We start from the raw sequence: 18,047 nt of genomic DNA on the forward strand, positions 1-18,047 counted from the left end.
TCGGGGTATCTTAGAAACATATACCACAAGCTTCAAGACTAACTAACACAAGCTCGAAAATAGAGCATGGTTGACAAAAGGAGAGGATACAATTTACCAAAGGCATTATGTATCGGAGAAAGAACTCACAAGGTGATTAATTATGAAGGACACTGTCGGATAATAATCCAAGAGTGGATATGGCGATCCACAATGGAGCTGATGTGAGTATCGATACCCAATCAGAGGAAGTAAGAATGCAAATGCATCGTTTTATAGAACATCTGAATAATTCAACGTTTAAATAACAAAGGAATTATCATTTTCAAATCAAGGGATCAGGAGCAAACACTCTAATCAAGGATGGATAAGTTGAATTAGTCTTAGGGGTACAATCGATGGAAATTTGATTGGTCGAGATCCACCTCATGTCCGGAATGACGTCTGAATCGGAAGGATAAATTCTAGGGAACTTCTGATGATTGTGTGCATTCACACACATGTTGAATCAAAAGGATCAGAATGACAATCACAAAGGTTTTTAAAGTAATTTGCTAGACAAATGGAATTAACTGGAATGCAAGTATGCAAGAATTCCAAGAACAACAGGTTGTTGAGGATTTTCGAAAGATCAAATAGTATTTCAAAGTCTTTTGTGGAACACAAGAACAACTGGGAATGAGCGGATACTCGTTAAGTGCGAGGAATTATCCGTAGGGGTATTCATGCGGCAAAGATCTGTAAGGCAGTGGTTCAAGAGATTCTTCAAAGTCAAAGAATAATTCGATGCATCTTGTAATAACAAGACCAACTGGGGATGAGTGTAAGAATGGCATGTGCATGTAGCTATCTGTAGGGGTTAACAGTGGAAGGGGGTTGCAAACGCAATGAGCACAAGTTCTCGGGATAACATCGGAGAGTATCTTTGAAATCTTCTGGTGCACGGAGCAATCATCTGGAGTGAGGGGTTCTCCGGGAGGAAGTAGTAACGGGAACCTAGAGTCAGATTTAGTAAAATCATTTAACCTGAATAGAAGAGAGTTCAGAGTCCCAGAGTAAGGATCGAGGAGTAAAAGATCCTAATACCACCCAAATGGCGACGTGGGCCCGTAAGACACACAGCCAAGTTAGTAAAAAGTTTTGCAATGTCTAGACTCGACTTCGGCCAAGGAGTGTGGAAGGGGGGTTCCTACAGGCAGTCGGCTCTGATACCAACTTGTGACGCCCCCGATTCAATCGTACAATAATCATACACACAAACGTGTACGATCAAGATCAGGGACTCACAGGAAGATATCACAACACAACTCTACAAATAAAATAAGCCATACAAGCATCATATTACAAGCCAGGGGCCTCGAAGGCTCGAATACAAGAGCTCGATCATAGACGAGTCAGCGGAAGCAACAATATCTGAGTACAGACATAAGTAAACAAGTTTGCCTTAAGAAGGCTAGCACAAACTGGGATACAGATCGAAAGAGACGCATGCCTCCTGCCTGGGATCCTCCTAAACTACTCCTGGTCGGCGTCAGCGGGCTGCACGTAGTAGTAGGCACCTCCCGAGTAGTAGTAGTCGTCATCGACAGTGGCGTCTGGCTCCTGGGCTCCATCGTCTGGTCGCAGCAATCAGGTATAGAAAGGGGGGAAAGAGGGAGCAAAGCAACCGTGAGTACTCATCCAAAGTACTCGCAAGCAAGGAGCTACACTACATATGTATGCATTGGTATCAACTGGAAAAGATGTATCATATGTGGACTGAACTGCAGAAAGCCTGAATAAGAGGGGGATAGCTAGTCCTGTCGAAGACTACGCTTCTGGCCACCTCCATCATGCAGCATGTAGAAAAGAGTAGATGGTAAGTTCACCAAGTAGCATCGCATAGCATAAACCTAACCGGCGATCCTCTCCTCGTCGCCCTGCTAGAGAGCGACCACTGGGTTGTATCTGGCACTTGGAAGGGTGTGTTTTATTAAGTATTCGGTTCTAGTTGTCATAAGGTCAAGGTACAACTCCAAGTCGTCCTGTTACCGAAGATCACGGCTATTCGAATAGATTAACTTCCCTGCAGGGGTGCACCACATTTCCCAACACGCTCGATCCCCTTTGTCCGGACACACTTTTCTGGGTCATGCCCGGCCTCGGAAGATCAACACATCGCAGCCCTACCTAGGCACAACAGAGAGGTCAGCACGCCGTTCTAAATCCTATGGCGCAGGGGTCTGGGCCCACCGCCCTTTGCACACCTGCACGTTGCTAACGCGGCCGGAGAGCAGACCTAGCAACCTCCATTACAAAGGAAATTGCGTTACGCGGTCCAACCCGGCGCGCGCCGCTCAGTCGCTGACGTCACAAAGGCTTCGGCTGATACCATGACGTCGAGTGCCCATAACTGTCCCCGCGTAGATGGTTAGTGCGTATAGGCCAGTAGCCAGACTCAGATCAAATACCAAGATCTCGTTAAACGTGTTAAGTATCCACGAACGCCGACTAGGGCCAGCCCACCTCTCTCCTAGGTGGTCTCAACCTGCCCTTTCGCTCCGCCTCAAAGTAACAGTCGGGGCCGTCAGGAACCCAGGCCCACCTCTACCGGGATGGAGCCACCTGCCCCTTCAGCCCCCATCTCCGAACAGTATCATAAGTAATGTAACAGTATAAGTATATATCATATGCCCGTGATCACCTCCTGAAGTGATCACGGCCCAGTAGTATAGCATGGCAGACGAACAAGAGTGTAGGGACACTGATGGAACACTAGCATCCTATACTAAGCATTTAGGATTGCAGGTAAACGTAACAACAGTAGTAGCAACGACAGGCTATGCATCAGGATAGGATAACAGAAAGCAGTAACATGCTACACTACTCTAATGCAAGCAGTAGAGAGAAGAATAGGCGATATCTGGTGATCAAAGGGGAGGCTTGCCTGGTTGCTCTGGCAAGAGAGAGGGGTCATCAACACCGTAGTCATACTGGGTAGCAGCGGCGTCGATCTCGGTGTCTAGCGAGAGAAGAGGGGGGAGAAACAATAAATATTAAGCAAACAGATGCATAGCGATGCATGACATGACAAGTAGCGGTGCTAGGGGTGCCCTAACGTGGTATGAGGTGGTACCGGTGAAGGGGGAAACATCCGGGAAAATATTCCCGGTGTTTCGCGTTTTCGGACAGATGAATCGGAGGGGGAAAGTTGTGTGTTTGCTATGCTAGGGAAGCGTGGCGGACGAACGGGCTGCGTATCTGGATTCGTCTCGTCGTTCTGAGCAACTTTCATGTAGAAAGTATTTTCATCCGAGGTACGGTTTATTTTATATTAATTTTCAAAGTTTTATGCATTTTTTGAATTTAATTTAATTAATTCAAAAAAAGAATTATTACGTCATCGTGACATCAACGTGACGTCAGTGGTCAAAGTTGACCATTGACCAGTCAACTGACGGGTGGGTCCCATTCGTCATAGTCTGTTTACCCTAACTAACATGTTAGTTGGTTTTAGTTAGATAGTTAGGTTAATTAAGTTTAATTAGTTTTATTAAACTAGTTTAAGTAAGTTAATTAATTAATTATTATATTTTTATATTACTAATTTTTATTTCTATTCTTATTTTCGTTCTAGAAAAAGAGGGACACGGGTCCCATGTGGCAGTGGCCCAAGGGGTTAAACGGGGCGCGGCTAACGGGCACGGATGCCCGATATTGGGCGAAGGCCGCTGCCCGGTGCGGCGAGGCACGCAGGACCACGACGAGCGGCGCCGGCAGTGGTCAGGGCGGCATCGAGCAGCAGGTGGCGGCGGCGCTGCATCAGGGACCCGGTACAGGCGACCCCAGGACGCGTGGATGGGCTCTCTGGAACGTCTGCATCACGGCACGTCTAGCGGTAGCGGTGGCATGGCCGGAGATGTCCGGCAGCGACGGCGGCAAGGTCCGTGGCATAGGAGGCTGCAGTAGGGCGGGCCAGGCTGACGCAGGCGTGTGAGGGTGCAGCCGGACGCGGCGGCCGGGCTGCAGTGGCGCGGGGCATCACGTGGAGGCATGGCTAGCAGGGAGGCGCGGAGGAGAGGGCAATAGTGAGCAGAGGTGGACGGCGGGGCGCGCGACGCGGTCTTCGCGGGGGCGAGGCAGCGGAGAGGGGAAGAGGAGGCCGAGTGTAACACCCCGGATGTAATTTACGTTATATGTATTCCAACTCTTGCCGTTTTCGGCACTAAGTTATTTCATTTCGTCGTTGTCGGGTTTTTGCCTTCGTGTGTTGTTGTCTTTGTCATGCATCTCATATCATGTCATCATGTGCATTGCATTTGCATACGTGCTCGTCTCATGCATCCGAGCATTTCTCCTATTGTCTGTTTTGCATTCCGGCGCTCCTATCTCCTTCGGTGGTCCTTTCTACCTCTTTTCGTGTTTGGGCGTTAAACATTTCCGGATTGGACCGAGACTTGCCATGCGGCCTTGGTTTACTACCGGTAGACCGCCTGTCAAGTTTCGTACCATTTGGACTTCGTTGATACTACAACGGTTAACCGAGGGACTGAAAAGGCCTCGTGTGTGTTGCAGCCCAACACCCCTCCAAAGTGGCCCAAAACACACCTAAACCTCTCCCATCATATAGAGCGTTCGATCATGATCACGTGGCCGCAAACCGCACCTCATTTGGAGCTTCCTAGCTCCCTCTACCTATAAAATAGCATCTCCCTCAAAAATTCCGGATCCAAAACAACCCTAACCTAGCTCCTCTTCCACCGCGCCACGCCGGACACGTCCGTGATGGCCGGACAAGTCGCCGTCGCCACCCGCGATGAACCACGGCGCGCCACGTGTCCCGGGTGGGTCCCCAGTTTGCCGCGCCGCCCGAGGCCCGTGGGAAGCCCCCCCCACGGCCCATTCTGTAGCGCCGCTCGCGCCGCTCTTCCTCTCCCGCGCCGGCGCCGCGCTCCGCCGCCTCCGCCGCGACCCTGCCGCTCCGGCCATCGTCGGACTCTGCCGCACCGCCCCGCTCCTCCGCCTCGGTCGCTGCCCCGCCGCGCAAACCTTGCCGCCCGGAGCCCCCGCTCAACGCCGGCGCCGCCCCGGCCTCTCCTCCCCTCGGCAACCTCCAAGTCCGGCGACCCGAGCTCCTTCCGGCGAACAGGTCCCCGACGATCCTTGATTTCCACGCCCTGCTACAGTAACTCCGGCCGGATCCAGATCTGAGATCCACCTCGGATTGACTTTTGACCTAACTTTTCCAGTATTTTTGCATATTTCAACGCATCATAACTCTGTCATCGTAGCTCCGATTCATGCTTGTAGCATATCAAAATGTTCGCCTCGACGAGTACATCGTTTCATCTTATTGCATCATTTTCATTTGAGCTCATCTTGATGCCCGAAATGTTGTTGGAAGAGGGCTATGTGAGGAAAGTTGCAGATCTGTTTCAGCAAATAGCCTTTTGTCATTTTTGCCATGATTAATGTGTGCATGCTATGTTCGTGACCTCTACATGTGTTTTGTTAAATGCCATGCCATCTTTACAGGGGTGTATGCCATGTATTTTTGTGGTATTTGTGGTGACTAGAACAAGCATGCAAAGTAGCGTAATCGTTGATGCTGATTTCAGGGACTTAGAATTTCACTAAGTCCTTGTCCTGCTTTTGTTGTTATGCCATATGTTCATGTTGTTTCCTAGTGATCAGTGCCTCTTTTGAGGATGATCAGTAAGGATGTTTTGTTAACATTGTGGTGCTCTATCCATCCATGTCTTTGTTTGCCTTTATGGAGCACCCTAGCTTGAGTCAATCGAGATCTACTTTTGCTATAAAATGATCCTGGCAGGTTGTTGACATATTTAGCGATTTTGCCGAGGATATTGCTATTGATCCGTGCATGCTATGTTGTTGTTCTTGCCATGTCTAGCTTCTATGCCATGTCTTCTTGATGGGTGTATACTTAGATTGTCATGCCATGCTCTGTAGTGAGTGCATCGAGCTCGTAAACACGCCTACTCGTTAATCTGTTTTGCATGCTCCAGTTTTTCACCAAGTCTGAATCTGTTTATGTTTTTGCCATGTTCACATGCTTGCAATTGTATTTTCCGATCCCTTTTGACTCAAGGTCACTAAGGGACTTTTGTTATATGCTTTGAGTAGCTTCATTCCATGCCTTGCGTTGCCATGTTAAGTTCCAGTAGCATGTAGTTTTCATGCTCTAAAGATTGCTTCGTGATGATAAATTCCAGACTTGTGTTAATTTCACAAAGTCTGAAACCTGTTATCATTTGCACTTTTGCCATCCTTGTTTGAACCTGTTAGTGGATGATTTAGCCGTAGCTTAGTGTTCATCTTTTGTCAAGCTTCATGAGTGGATCCCTTCCATGTATTTGGTTGCCATGTTTGATTGCTGTAGCATATTTATCTTGATGCATTTAGTTGGCCACTTGCTGATTATCGCAGACCGGTGCCATATTTGTTTTGCTTGTCATTTCCAAACCGTGCATCCGATTCCGGTGATCTTTATATCGATTTAGGCCGAAATCACCTCACCTTTCCAGTGGCACTCTTGGATTTCCAAGTTGAGGCCAGGTTCAATAATTCCTTTGTAAATCATGCATAGGCATCACATATCGAATCCCGCATATCATACCATGTTTGCATCATGTTGCTTGAGCATTGCACGTGGTTGATTGTGTTCCTTTTGCTTGTTGTTCTTGTTTGGGTAGAGCCGGGAGACAAGTTCGCGAACGAGGAGCCCGTTGAGTTCTCTTACGAGGATCAAGGCAACTCTGAAATCTTTGCAGGCAAGATGACCATACCCTCGAAATCACTTCTATCTTTGCTTGCTAGATGCTCGCTCTTTTGCTATGCCTATGCTACGATACCTACCACTTGCTTATCATGCCTCCCAAATTGCCATGTCAAACCTCTAACCCACCATGTCCTAGCAAACCATTGTTTGGCTATGTTACCGCTTTGCTCAACCCCTCTTATAGCGTTGCTAGTTGCAGGTGAAGATTGGAGATCGTTCCTTGTTGGAACATGTTTATTGTTGGGATATCACAATATTATCTTGTTTATCTTAATGCACCTATATACTTGGTAAAGGGTGGAAGGCTCAGTGTGGGAGTCCTGGATTAGGGGGTCTCCGGAGAGCCGGACTATCTCCATTGGCCGGACTGTTAGACTATGAAGATACAAGATTGAAGACTTCGTCTCGTGTCCGGATGGAACTCTACTTGGTGTGGAAGGCGAGCTAGGAAATACGTATATGGATATCTCCTCCTTTGTAACCGACCTTGTGTAACCCTAACCCTCTCCGGTGTCTATATAAACCGGAGGGTTTTAGTCCGTAGGACAACATACAATCATACCATAGGCTAGCTTCTAGGGTTTAGCCTCTCTGATCTCGTGGTAGATCCACTCTTGTAACACCCATATCATCAATATCAATCAAGCAGGACGTAGGGTTTTACCTCCATCAAGAGGGCCCGAACCTGGGTAAAAACTTCGTGTCCCTTGCCTCCTGTTACCATCCGGCCTAGACGCACAGTTCGGGACCCCCTACCCGAGATCCGCCAGTTTTGATACCGACATTGGTGCTTTCATTGAGAGTTCCTCTGTGTCGTCGCCGTTAGGCTTGATGGCTCCCACTATCATCGGTAGCGATGCGGTCCAGGGTGAGACTTTTCTCCCCGGACAGATCTTCGTATTCGGCGCTTTGCACTGCGGGCTAATTTGCTTGGCCATATGGAGCAGATTGAAAGCTACGCCCCTGGCCATCAGGTCAGATTTGGAAGTTTGAATTACACAGCCAACATCCGTGGGGACTTGATCTTCGACAGATTCGAGCCACAACCAGGCGCGCCGCACTGTCGCGATGGGTATGACCTAGCTCTGCCATCGGACGGTACCCCAGAGGCCGCGCCCGCATCAGCTCCGACCCTCACCTCGGAGCGAACTGCGCCAATCGAGGACGGGTGGCTAGACACCGCCTCAGGGGCTGCAGTCTCGACGGTGATCGAGCCAAACACCAGCATAATCCTCCGCACGGCCCGTGACTCCAAGGTGCCGGACTCTCTTCCGGACCCAGAATCATCCGCGCCCCCGCCAATCGAATCTGATTGGGCGCCGATCATGGAAATCACCGCCGCGGATATCTTTCAGCACTCGCCCTTCGGCGACATCCTGAATTCACTAAGGTCTCTCTCTTTGTCAAGAGATCCCTGGCCGGATTGTGGCCAATAGGATTGGGATGCGGACGACGAAGAAATTCGACGCCCACCCACCACCCACTTTGTAGCCACTGTCGATGATTAACCGACATGCTCGACTTCGACTCCGAAGACATCGACAGTATGGACGACGATGTAGGAGACGAACATGAACCAGCACCTATAGGGCACTGGAAAGCCACCTCGTCGTATGACATGTACATGGTGGATACACCCAATGAAGGCAACGTCGACGAGATAGCGGAGGATGACCCCTCCAAGAAGCAACCCAAGCGCCAACGTCAGCGGCGCCGCTCTAAGTCCCGCCAAAGCAAAAGTGGTGATACCGGCACAGGAGAAAATAACACTCGGATAGCGCCGAAGACAACAACAATCCCCTCCAGCAAGATTTAGAGCAGGAGGATGAAGGAGCCAGCTCTCCTGAGAGGGCGGCTGGCAGAGAGGAGGAGGATGATAATTACATGCCCGCCCTCTGAAGATGAGGCAAGCCTCGGCGGCGATGAATTCGCCGTACCAGAGGATCCCGTCGAACAAGAGCGTTTCAAGCGCAGGCTTATGGCCACGACAAATAGCCTGAAGAAAAAGCAGCAGCAGCTTCAAGCTGATCAAGATCTGCTAGCTGACAAATGGACTGAAGTCCTCGCGGCCGAGGAATATAGACTCGACCGTCCCTCCAAGAGTTACCCAAGGCGCAGGTTACTACCCCGACTGGAGGAAGAAGCGTATGATATGGTTGATCGGCCACCTCGTGGCTGCGATAGAGAGGCATTCCAGCCAAAAGCTCAGCTTCCACCCCAACGCCATCCAAATAAAAAGGCATGGGGAGATACGCCAGACCTACGAGACATATTGGAGGACAAAGCAAAGCATTCAAGATCGATCTAGGGATCACGAGGGCGCACCACTCTACGAGACGGTAAACGTCACGCCGGATACAGTAAAAGCAAATCCGGTCGGGCCGAACACAGCGGGCAGGACCCATACGAGCTGTGTCGCGATATGGCCCAATACGGAGGCGCCGCACACCCCTTATGCTTCACAGATGAAGTAATGGAACATCAATTCCTAGAAGGTTTCAAACCTGTAAACATTGAATCATACGAGAGCACAACAGATCTCGCAGTATGGATTGAGGACTTCCTCCTCCACATCCACATGGCCCGCGGTGATGATTTACATGCCATCAAATACCTCCCACTAAAACTCAAAGGACCAGCGCGTCACTGCCTTAATAGCTTGCCAGCGGACTCCATTAGCTGTTGGGAAGATCTGGAAGCCGCATTCCTCGACAACTTTCAGGGCACTTATGTGCGACCACCAGATGCCGATGACTTGAGCCACATAATTCAGCAGCCAGAAGAGTCGGCCAGGCAATTCTGGACTCGGTTCCTTACAAAGAAAAGTCAAATCATCGACTGTCCGGATGCGGAGGCCTTAGCGGATTTCAAGCACAACATCCGAGACGAGTGGCTAGCCCGACACCTTGGTCAGGAAAAGCCGAAATCTATGGCAGCCCTCACGATGCTCATGACCCGCTTTTGTGTAGGAGAAGACAGCTGGTTGGCTCGCAGTAACAACATATCAAAGAACCATGGTACCTCAAATACCAAGGACGGCAACAGCAGGTCATGTCGCAATAAGCATAAGCGCCGCATTAACGACGAAAGTACTGAGGATACGACAGTCAATGCCGGATTCAAAGGCTCTAAACCCGGTCAGCGGAAAAAGCCATTCAAACAAAGTACGCCGGGTCCGTCCAGCTTGGACCGTATACTCGATCGCTCGTGTCAAATACATGGCACCCCAGACAAGCCAGCCAATCACACCAACAGGGATTGTTGGGTGTTCAAGCAGGCCGGCAAGTTAATCGCCGAAAACAAGGACAAGGGGCCGCATAGCGATGACGAGGAAGAACCCCGGCAGCTGCACACCGGAGGACAGAAGAGGTTTCCCCCGCAAGTGTGGACGGTGAACATGGTATACGCAGCCCACATCCCCAAGAGGGAGCGGAAGCGTGCGCTCAGGGACGTATATGCGCTGGAGCCAGTCGCCCCGAAGTTCAACCCTTGGTCCTCCTGTTCGATCACCTTCGATCGCAGGGACCACCCCACTAGTATCCGTCACGGCGGATTCGCCGCACTGGTCCTAGACCCAATTATCGACGGATTTCACCTCACTTGAGTCCTCATGGATAGCGGCAGCAGCCTGAACCTGCTTTATCAGGACACAGTGCGCAAAATGGGTATAGACCCCTCAAGGATCAAACCCACAAAGACGACCTTTAAAGGTGTCATTCCAGGCGTAGAGGCCCACTGCACAGGTTCAATTACACTGGAAGTGGTCTTCGGATCCCCGGATAACTTCCGATGCGAAGAGTTAATCTTCGATATAGTCCCGTTCCGCAGTGGTTATCACGCGCTGCTCGGACGAACCGCATTCTCTAGATTCAATGCGGTACCACATTATGCATACCTCAAGCTCCAGATGCCAGGACCTCGCGGAGTTATTACAGTCAATGGAAACACAGAGCGCTCTCTCCGAACAGAGGAGCACACCGCGGCCCTCGCAGCAGAAGCGCAAAGCAGCCTCTCAAGGCAATCTACCAGTTCGGCGTTTCAAAGCCCGGACACCTTCAAGCGCGCTCGGGGCAATCGGCAAATAGACCGCCTGGCGCGATCTAAGCTCGCGTAGCAATACGACGGCCACCTCAATCCCAGCCCAACGACGTTGTTCGTGTCGCGCGTACATAATTACGCATTAAAAATACCATGGGCACAGATGGGGAGGGGGAGGCACAACTACGGCACGCCCCAAAACGCGGCCTAAACCGCACCAGGGGCTTCCCGTTTGGTTATTTTCCTTTTTCTTTTAGGACTTCAATCTCTGGAAACACTGTCCGGCAGCTCTATTGCCGAACACATGATACAGTAACCAAGGAGGCCGACAACTACGGAATTCCCAGGTGGATTACAGATTTTATATAATTCCTCAGCTCGCCCTTGGAAGGGACATAGTCCTACTCTTTTGCTCTTTACACTATCTGTATCACTCTGCTTTAATGCAATTTTTTAATATATAATGCATGACATTACGACTATTATCGCATTTTTGTTATGTGTATACATATCTATGTGTTCATTAATGATGCCTAGCAACCGTACACTCTGGTACGGCCAATGCACCAGGGGCTTACGTACTCACAATATGGTGTGAAAAGTCCGAACACTTTCACAAGTGCGGCACCCCGAACTTATATCATTATATGCATCAGCTCCGAATCATGTCTTTGGTCAAATGTTGGGTTTGCCCGGCTCCTATGTTTTGGTACCTTACGTTCCGCTCTATCGGCTAAGGTAGCGCTAGGAGAACTACTGCGATTCTGCCCCGATTCTGCCGGGCCGAGCACCTCAGTAGAGAAAGCTAAAACTGACTGTCATGATAAGGCGAGAGACTGGTCGCTGTTCGGCGAGGTTTTTCGAGTCCCTAAAGACTTATGCCGCTTAGGGCGAGGGGCCAGCTCCGTCTGGCTTACAGGCGTGTATCGCGCCCCGAATTCGGCCTTCCGAATACCAGGGGCTTCGCCGAAATTTAAAATTATAGAATTCTATGGCTAAGTGAGAGTGATAATGCATTATTAGTCCGGTTGCCTTGTTCGTTGTGCTGAGCACCTCCCTCGAAGGACCCAAACATGGGAACAAGAGTGCTCAGGTTTATCCTGAACACCCCGGCACTCGTGGCATGGGGGAAGAAGCCGAGGACTAGCCATCTCTCAGATTGGATAAACAGCCAAACAGAAGGTAATATTTTAAATTCACACAAGCGTTGCATAGCGAAAACGATACAAGTTTTCATACATACAGGACAAAACGAGCAAGTCTCATTCAAATATTACATTTTGCGAACACTCATCCGCGATAAGACGGGCGCACGGCAGAACACCCTCGTAGTACATCTCGGGGTGGCGGTGCTCCTTGCCCTCCGGCGGCCCCTCCTTGATCAGCTTCATGGCGTCTAGCTTGACCCACTGCATTTTTACACGGGCGAAGGCCCGGCATGCACCTTCAATGCAGACGGATCGCTTGACGACCTCCAGCCATGGGCAGGAATCCACAAGCCGCCTCACCAGACCGAAGAAGCTGTTCGGAAGGGCGTTGCCAGGCCTTATGTAGCTTGGCCATCTGCTTCAGCTGGTCACTCATTGGCACCGGATGTTCGGCCTCAGCATACTGAGACCAGAACAGCTTCTCCGTCGAGCTTCCATCCTCGGCCTGGTAGAATAGTGCGGCATCGGACACACTGCGGGGCAAATATGTGAATGCTCCCGAAGAGCTCCGGATTCGGGTAAGTAATCGGTAATTCACCTTTACATGCTTGCTTTGCATATAGAAAGCCTTACCCACCACTATCTTCTTCATTGCGTCGCTCTCCTGAAGGGCCTTCTGGGCCTCGGCCTTGGCACTCTTTGCACTCTCACGGGCCGCGACAAGCTCATACTCTTTCGTCTTCAAGTCAAGCTCCAACGCCTCGTGCTTTGTCACGAGAGCCTGGAGCTCTTGCTGCACCTCACCCACCCAAGCCTCGTGCGTCTCTCGCTCGGTGCGCTCCTGGGCTGCCTTTTCTTCAGCCTGGGACAGCGCTTGCTTCAGGGTCGCCACCTCGGTCGTGGCCCCTGGCAAAACATACAATGATCCTGTCATTTTGCAATCGCGTCCTTTTTTATATACATATATCTATAGACGGGGTATTACTTACCCTTGTTCTCCTCGAGCTGCCTCTTAGCAAGGCCGAGATCTTTCTGGGACCCCTCGAGGGCCTCCTTCAGTACAGCGACCTCCGCAGTTAGTGCGGCAGACGCCAGAAGCGAAGCCTGCATATGCATATTGACATACTTATATTAGACTCCTGCGATATTATTTGATCCTCTGTTCGGCTTTCCTTCACGAACACCAAACAAAGCATTAGGGGCTATTGTCTATGCGGTAACACTTCTACTACATTTTAAAACACTTACCCCGAAGCCTGTTAGAAGGCTAGTACAGGCTTCAGTTAATCCTCTCTTGGCGGACTGAACCTTCTGGATCACCGCACTCATGATAGTGCGGTGCTCCTCCTCGATGGAAGCGCTGCGAAGCGCTTCCAACATAGTGTCCGGCGCCTCTGGGTGGACAGAGGTCACCGGCACAGGAGTCTCACCCTCCTTAGAAGGGGACCGCCTGCCCGAGCTCGGATCCGTTGGAGGGTCCGGTGCGGTGTTCGGCTGAGGACCGAACTCGGAGCTCTCGGGGACCCCGTCCCCTCGGCTCCCGCAGTCTGGAAGGTCGCCTTGAGGCGCCTCCGGGACTGCCCCCCCTTGATCCGGTGCCTCTTGAGACAGCACCTCAGCGTCGTCAGCCGGATGAGGGGAGGTGGCGGTCAGGACTGGATCGCTATCTATGTGTGACGAGCCCAAGGAGCCGTCCGTGGATACCTCGATATTAGCTCGGGGCGGCCTGTACAATTGAGTTCGGCGTTAGGGAAAGCAATGCGACAAACGAATCCTATGGGTTACTTTGGTATCCGAACACTTACGATCTCCCCTGGGGCTTGCCCCTGGGCAACCACTCGTCTTCACTTTCGTCGGTGGCGGTAGAGGTGTCCGGAAGGAGCGTGCTTCCCTTCTTGGACCCTTCGGCCTCCCCAGTTGGGGCGGCCTTCCTTTTCTTGTCTCCCCCAGTCGGTGGGGGAGCCTCTTCTTCCTCTTCCTCGTCTTCGGGGGAAGAGTGCGCCATAGAGTCATCGGATAGTGATCCCGACGACGCCTGGCGTCGGGAACACTTTCGAGCTCCCTTGGCCTTCTTGGTCTTCTCCGGCACCTTATAAGGGGCCGGAGTCAGAATCTTCGTCAAAAGTGCGTCTGCGGGGCCTTCGGGCAAGGGAGCCGGATAGTCGATCTGTCCGGCCATCTTCTGCGAGTCCTGTCAAAATTACGGGAGTTTAGATCCCGCATAGAGCCAATCTATATATATATAACAAATATCCTGTAAGAGGTAAAACAACTTACCGCACTAGCGTGGCGCTTCGTGCTGAATCCGCGATCCTCAGTAATGGGGGGAGGGACCGCGGCTCCCTTGAACAGCACCCTCCAGGCATCTTCATGAGTCGTGTCGAAGAGCCTGTTCATAGTTCGGTGCTGCGCCGAATTGAACTCCCACAAGGTAAACTCCTGTTGTTGGCACGGGAGTATCCGGCGAACGAGCATAACCTGGACTATGTTGACAAGCTTGAGCTTTGTTGGGGAACGTTGCAGAAAACAAAAATTTTCCTACGGTTTCACCAAGATCCATCTATGAGTTCATCTAGCAACGAGTGATCGGATTGCATCTACATACCTTTGTAGATCACGCGCGGAAGCGTTCAAAGAACGGGGATGAGGAAGTCGTACTCGACGTGATCCAAATCACCGGAGATCCAAGCACCGAACGGACAGCACCTCCGTGTTCAACACACGTACGGTCAGCGTGACGTCTCCTCCTTCTTGATCCAGCAAGGGGGGAGGAGAGGTTGATGAAGATCTAGCAGCACGACGGCGTGGTGGTGGATGCAGGGGTCACTCCAGCAGGGCTTCGCCGTTCTACTACGAGAGGGAGAGGTGTAGCAGGGGAGAGGGAGGCGCCAAGACTCAAGGGTGCGGCTGCCCCTCCCTCCCCCTTTATATAGGCTCCCCTAGGGGGGCGCCGGCCCTAGGAGATGGGATCTCCTAGGAGGGCGGCGGCCAAGGGTGGAGTAGCCCCCAAGGCAAGTGGGGGCGCCCCCCCACCCTAGGGTTTCCAACCCTAGGTGCAGGGGGTGGGCCAAGGGGGCGCACCAGCCCACTATGGGCTGGTTCCCCTCCCCACTTCAGCCCATGGGGCCCTCCGGGATGGGTGGCCCCACCCGGTGGACCCCCGGGACCCTTCCGGTGGTCCCGGTATAATACCGGTGACCCCCGAAGCTCTCCCGATGGCCGAAACTGCACTTCCTATATATAATTCTTCACCTCCGGACCATTCCGGAACTCCTCGTGACGTCCGGGATCTCATCCGGGACTCCGAACAACTTTTGGGTTACTGCATATTCATATCTCTACAACCCTAGTGTCACCGAACCTTAAGTGTGTAGACCCTACGGGTTCGGGAGACATGTAGACATGACCGAGATGGCTCTCCGGTCAATAACCAACAGCGGGATCTAGATACCCATGTTGGCTCCCACATGCTCCTCAATGATCTCATCGGATGAACCACGATGTCGAGGATTCAAGCAACCCCGTATACAATTCCCTTTGTCAATCGGTATGTTACTTGCCCGAGATTCGATCGTCGGTATCCCAATACCTCGTTCAATCTCGTTACCGGCAAGTCACTTTACTCGTACCGTAATGCATGATCCCGTGACCAGACACTTGGTCACTTTGATCTCATTATGATGATGCATTACCGAGTGGGCCCAGAGATACCTCTCCGTTATACGGAGTGGCAAATCCCAGTCTTGATCCGTCTCAACCGAACAGACACTTTCGGAGATACTCGTAGTATACCTTTATAGTCACCCAGTTACGTTGTGACGTTTAGTACACCCAAAGCACTCCTACGGTATCCGGGAGTTACACGATCTCATGGTCTAAGGAAAAGATACTTGGCATTGGAAAAACTCTAGCAAACGAACTATACAATCTTGTGCTATGTTTAGGATCGGGTCTTGTCCATCACATCATTCTCCTAATGATGTGATCTCGTTATCAATGACATCCAATGTCCATAGTCAGGAAACCATGACTATCTATTGATCAATGAGCTAGTCAACTAGAGGCTTACTAGGGACATGTTGGTGTCTATGTATTCACACATGTATTACGATTTCCGGATAACACAATTATAGCATGAATAAAAGACAATTATCATGAACAAGGAAATATAATAATAATCCTTTTATTATTGCCTCTAGGGCATATTTCCAACAGTCTCCCACTTGCACTAGAGTCAATAATGTAGTTACATTGTGATGAATCGAACACCCATGGAATTCTGGTGTTGATCATGTTTTGCTCTAGGGAGAGGTTTAGTCAACGGATCTGCTACATTCAGGTCCGTATGTACTTTACAAATATCTATGTCTCCATCTTGAACATTTTCACGAATGGAGTTGAAGCGACGCTTGATGTGCTTGGTCTTCTTGTGAAATCTGGGCTCCTTGGCAAGTGCAATAGCTCTAGTGTTGTCACAGAAGAGTTTGATCGGCCCCGACGCATTGGGTATGACTCCTAGGTCGGTGATGAACTCCTTCACCCAAATTGCTTCATGCGCTGCCTCCGAGGCTGCCATGTACTCCGCTTCACATGTAGATACCGCCACGATGCTCTGCTTGCAACTGCACCAGCTTACTGCCCCACCATTCAAAATATACACGTATCCGGTTTGTGACTTAGAGTCATCCAGATCTGTGTCAAAGCTAGCGTCGATGTAACCCTTTACGACGAGCTCTTCATCACCTCCATAAACGAGAAACATTTCCTTAGTCCTTTTCAGGTACTTCAGGATATTCTTGACCGATGTCCAGTGTTCCTACCTACCAAACTTACGGCAAGGTTTACATCAGGTCTGGTACACAGCATGGCATACTTAATAGAACCTATGGCTGAGGCATAAGGGATGACACTCATCTCTTCTATATCTTCTGCCGTGGTCGGACATTGAGCTGAGCTCAATTTCACACCTTGCAACACAGGCAAGAACCCCTTCTTAGACTGATCCATATTGAACTTCTTCAATATCTTATCAAGGTATGTGCTTTGTGAAAGACCTATGAGGCGTCTTGATCTATCTCTATAGATCTTGATGCCTAATATATAAGCAGCTTCTCCAAGGTCCTTCATTGAAAAACTCTTATTCAAGTAGGCCTTAATGCTGTCCAAAAGCTCTATATCATTTCCCATCAAAAGTATGTCATCTACATATAATATGAGAAATGCTACAGAGCTCCCACTCACTTTCTTGTAAACGCAGGCTTCTCCATAAGTCTGCATAAACCCAAACGCTTTGATAATCTCATCAAAGCGAATGTTCCAACTCCGAGATGCTTGCACCAGCCCATAAATCGAGCGTTGGAGCTTGCACACCTTGTCAGCATTCTTAGGATCGACAAAACCTTCCGGCTGCATCATATACAATTCTTCCTTAAGGAAACCATTAAGGAATGTCGTTTTGACGTCCATTTGCCATATCTCATAATCATAGAATGCAGCAATTGCTAACATGATTCGGACGGACTTCAGCTTCGCTACCGGTGAGGAAGTCTCATCGTAGTCAACCCCTTGAACTTGTCGATAACCCTTAGCGACAAGCCGAGATTTATAGATGGTCACATTACCATCCGCGCCTGTCTTCTTTTTAAAGATCCATTTATTTTCTATGGCTCGCTGCTCAACGGGTAAGTCAGTCAAAGTCCATACTTCGTTTTCATACATGGATCCTATCTCGGATTTCATGGCTTCCAGCCATTTGTCGGAATCCGGGCCCGCCATCGCTTCTTCATAGTTCGAAGGTTCACCGTTGTCTAACAACATGATTTCCAAGACATGGTTGCCGTACCACTCTGGTGCGGAACGTGTCCTTGTGGACCTACGAAGTTCAGTAGCAACTTGATCTGAAGTTTCATGATCATCATCATTAACTTCCTCTCTAGTCGGTGCAGGCACCTCAGGAACATTTTCTTGAGTTGCGCCATTTTCTGGTTCAAGAGGTAATACTTCATCAAGTTCTACTTTCCTCCCACTTACTTCTTTCGAGAGAAACTCCTTCTCTAGAAAGGATCCATTCTTGGCAACAAAGATCTTGCCTTCGGATCTGA

Source organism: Triticum urartu, chromosome 1, assembly GCF_003073215.2.
Source record: "Triticum urartu cultivar G1812 chromosome 1, Tu2.1, whole genome shotgun sequence".
Taxonomy (NCBI): Eukaryota; Viridiplantae; Streptophyta; class Magnoliopsida; order Poales; family Poaceae; genus Triticum; species Triticum urartu.